The sequence below is a fragment of the Pteropus vampyrus genome, unplaced genomic scaffold (genome assembly GCF_000151845.1).
Source record: "Pteropus vampyrus isolate Shadow unplaced genomic scaffold, Pvam_2.0 Scaffold477, whole genome shotgun sequence".
Lineage (NCBI taxonomy): Eukaryota > Metazoa > Chordata > Mammalia > Chiroptera > Pteropodidae > Pteropus > Pteropus vampyrus.
In genome coordinates this window covers 1,081,908-1,086,661 of record NW_011889258.1, presented here as the reverse complement: position 1 = coordinate 1,086,661, position 4,754 = coordinate 1,081,908, and the positions used below count along the sequence as shown (strand labels likewise).

The following is a 4,754-nucleotide window of genomic DNA, read 5'->3' as shown; positions in this document are numbered from 1 at the left end:
ATCTTTGGCTATGTAAAATAAATAGAAATATTTTTGAGAGGAAGCTCAATAATCAGAGGTCACATTACATTTAACTATTTAACACTGGCTATGTGCAGAAGGAAAAACATTTCAATTAGAAATATTTTAACTGTTACCGAGTTCTCTCTTTTAATATGGCAACATTTAGCAGCTTACCATTTAAAAGTAAATGGAAATAGTTCTACTCTTTTATCTTTTTTTTGTGTGTGTGTGACAAATAATGCAGTAATAATGCCTCTAGTTTTGGATTCCCCTTGGATGACATTTATGAATAGAGAAAAACTTGATGCTTTAGCTGAAATTTAGGTGTCCAAAAAGTGTACCAACTGCTCCAAAGTATCTCTCATGCTCTAGAAACAATGCTTTCAGTTGACTTTTTGACCAATAATCCAGTGGATATATCAACAGTTTCATTGAGAGAGTTTTGGCATGTAAAAAGTTTCCAACAAAGACAACTCTGTTTATTTTATCATTAACAGCATACACTCATGCCATAGAACCAATGTTACTGGTCTTAGTAACTAAAGTAGCTCTTGCTAGATTTTGTTTACTCATAGATTCTCGCTCTCCTTATAAATCATATTCCCAAGACCGGATGCTACAACCCAACTTGGCAAACCAAATCTTTCATAATCTAATCCATAAATATCATGGACCAACTTGTCAACTTGGGTGCTGTAACCTTTGGATGCCATTTTATTTTGACTTTTTTATAACAGCTTTCTTAAGGTATAGTTAATGTATCATAAAATATATCCTTTTAAAGTGTACAAGTCACTGGTTTTTAGTATGTTCACAGAGTTACGCAATCATCACCACTATCTAATTTTAGAAATTTTTTATCATCCAAAAAAGAAATTTCATGTCCATTAGCAGTAACTCTTCATTTTTTTAGCCATTTTTTTTGTTTTCTTCCTCTCCCTTTTTTTATTAAAGTATACAGTACATTGGTTAGACATATATATATATATATATATATATATATATATATAGTTTATGAAATAATCCACCTGTTTACTCTCTTTCTGCTGTCTCTACATATAGCCATTACGTTACTGCATTTCTTATGCTGTGCTCCCTATCCCTGCCACCCTGTACCAACTACTAATTTCTACTTTAACCTTTCACCTCTGTCTCCCATCCCTCCTACCTCTGGCCATCACCTGATTGTCCTCTATATTTGTGTGTCCTCTATATCTGTCTGTTATCGATTCGTTCGTTCTTTCTATTCCTTAGGTTCCACATATCAGTGAAATCATATGGTATTCATCTTTGTCTGACTTATTTCGCTCATCATAATCACCTCTAGGTCTATTGATGTCATCGCTATCCACGAAATAGTAGGATTTTATTTTTTATTACTGAGTAATATTCTATTGTATATATGAACCATAACTTCTTTATCCAATCATCTGTTGATGGACATTTAGGTTACTTCCATATCTTGGCTATTGTAAATAGTGCTTCCATGAACATGAGATGCATAAATATTTGTGAATTATTGTTTTGTGTTTCTTTTTTGGGGGGTAAATGCCCAGAAGTGCAACTGTTGTGTCAAAAAGTAGGTCTATTTTTAATTTTTTGAGGAACCTCCAGACTGTTTTCCACAGTGGCTGTACCAATTTGCAATCTCACCAACAGTGTATGAAGGTTCCCTTTTCTCCATATCCGTGCCAACACTTGTTCTTTGATTTATTGATGATAGCCGTTCTGATAGGTGTGAGGTGATATTGCATTGAGGTTTTAATTTGCATTTCTCTAATGATTAGTAACCTTGAGCATCTTTTCACATGTCTATTGGTCATCTGGATTTCCTCTTCGGAAAAATATCTATTCAAGTCTTCTGCCTATTTTTTAATTGGATTGTTTGTTTTTTTGTTGTTGTTGAGTTGTATGAGTTCTTTACATATTGTGGATATTAACCCCTTATCATATGTATCATAAGTAAATATCTTCCATCAACAGATTATCTTTTCGTTTTGTCGATGGTTTCCTGTGCTGTACTAAAACTTTTTAGTTTGATGTAGTCCCATTTATTTATTTTGTTTCCCTTGTCCAAGGAAATATATCCAAAAAGAAATTACTAGTAGCAATAATGGAGAGATTACTGCCTATGTTTTCTTCTAAAAGTTTTATGATTTCAGGTCTTACATTTAAGTCTTTAATCCATTTTGAGTCTATTCATGCATATGGTTTAAGAAAGTGGTTCAGTTTCATTTTTTGCATATATCTGTCTAATTTTCCCAGTACCATTTACTGAAGAAACTATCTTTATCCCATTGTATTTTTGTCTCCTTTGTCATATCTAAATGAACATATAGGCATAGATTTATTTCTGACTTTCTGTTTTATTTCATTAATCAATGTATCTGTTTTGATTACTGTAGCCTTGTAGTATAGTTTGATATCAGGTAGCATGATACCTCTAACTTTGTTCTTCTTTCTCAAGATTGCCATGGCTATTTGGGGTCTTTTATAGTTCCATAAAAATTTTAGGATTACTTGTTCGAGTTTTCTGAAAAATGCCATTGGTATTTTTATAGGGATTGCATTGGATCTATAGGTTGCTTTGGGTAGTATGGTCATTTTAATGATGTCGATTCTTCGTACCCATGAGCATGGTATAAGCTTCCATTTATTTGTATTTTCTTCAATTTTTTTTTCCCAGTGACTTATAATTTTCTGAGAAGAAGTCTTTTTCCTCCTTGGTTAGATTGTTTCCTAGGTATTTTATTGTTTTTGATGCAACTGTAAATGGGATTGTTTTCTTAATTTCATCTTTCTGAACGTTCATCATTGGTGTATAAAAATGCAACTGACTTCTGAATATTAATTTTGTATCCTGCTACTTTACTGAATGAATTGATCAGTTTTGTGTGTGTGTGTGTGTGTGTGTGTGTGTGTGTGTGTGTGCGCACGCGTGCGCGCGCACGTGGCATCTTTAGGGTTCTCTATATATAATATCATGTCATCGGCAAATAACGAGAGTTTTACTTCTTCCTTTCCAATTTGGATAACTTTTATTTCTTTTCCTTTTCTGATTGCTGTGGCCTAGATGCCATTTTAAGAGCCTCTTCAAAACTTTCATAGCCAGTCAATAAATTGCATAAGCCCAGAAAGGTACTCCCTCCAAGCCTTGTCCCAGTTATTCATTTATAGTTGTCTTTCAAATAGATTGCTGAAATACTGAATCTTTAATTTGATGTAGTCCCATTTGTTTATTTTTTCTTTTGTTTCCCTTGCCCAGGGAGATATATCAGAAAATAAATTATTGTTAGTAATATCAGAGAGTTTACTGCCTATGTTTTCTTTTAGAAATTTTATGATTTCAGGTCTTACATTTAAGTCTTTAATCCATTTCGAGTCTATTCTTGTATATGGTGTAAGAAGGTGGTCCAGCATTTTTTTTTGCATATATCTATCCAATTTTCCCAACACTACTAATTGAAGAGACTGTCTTTATCCCCTTGTATATTCTTACCTCCTTTGTCATATATTAAGTGAACGTATAGGTGTAGATTTATTTCTGGGCTCTCTATTTTGTTCCATCGATTAATGTATCTGTTTTTATGCCACTATCATGCTGTTTTGAATGTGTACTACCAGCAGTGGTTAGGGATCATCCAGGTTAAAAGGCATGTTTTAACATCACTCAAGTTCTGAGGCATTAGCAAAATAATATTACTCTACTTGTACATAAAACTGCCAGGATCGATATACAGGAAGCCCTTTACAACGCAGTCAGTTTCATCCAGTTTGTGAAGGAGGAGGTTTCCTATTGCATAAAAATCATTTTCAAACTTGTAAGCACTATCTCCTGTAGCACATAGCACTGTGTGTAATGTTGAGAAGTGTGTGTGTGTGTGTGTGTGTGTGTGAGTGTGTGTGTGTGTATCTCTTCCAATTTGGATAAAAGTAGGCACGTCCCACATTAGAAATCTGATAAAATGCACATTCTTTCTTTGGCCTAAAAGTGTTAAATCTTTCAGTTCAAGGTTTACATCCTGAATACCATTGGATCCATATGCTACATTAGAAGTCAGATATTTCCGGATAATTTTCAAGATTTCAACTTCTTGATCTTCCTCTGCTGTGATATAATAGGTTCAAAATATGAGAGCTTTACTAGAGTTCTCCCAATGGTGATGCCAAACCCTTGAAAAGAGGGTTTCTTGGCATCCTTGATCTTCATTGTCACTGCCTGAGGGGCCAGGGACGCCTCCGGTTTGTGCAGGAAGGGTAGTGGTGGTGACTCTTGAGATCGCTTGGCTGTGCATACAGAAGCCCGCCTGATCCTCCCCTTGATTATTTGTAGATTTCAGGGGAGATACCAAGGAGTCCTCTCACTCCACTATGATCTGTATTGTATTACTTTGGACATAAAAGGGATACCCTAATTACTTGTTATAAATATTGGGATTTTATTTTCACTTGGAGTTCTTAAACAAAGTTTTTAATACATAAGGGCAATTTTATACAATTTATCAATTTTAACACTGAATGCACAGACATGATTATTTTTAGGAATTCGGATAACATAAGTGCATGAAACATTTTTGACTAAATCACCATTCTTATCAGTCAACTACTTCCACTGCTTTTTATTTTTATTTGCAAGAAAATCCCACAAACATATTATTTTCTTACTATACTTTGGCATTGTGCTGAAATGCTCTCTTTAGCATTAGTTTCTCTTTGCATGTTTTCCATATCACATAATCAGATATTAGATA

General features: G+C 34.0%; 1 pseudogene; it reads right to left on the bottom strand.

The window, feature by feature from the left end:
- Positions 1-312: 312 nt before the first annotated feature.
- Positions 313-4,213, bottom strand: LOC105307119 (annotated as a pseudogene).
- Positions 4,214-4,754: the final 541 nt, after the last annotated feature.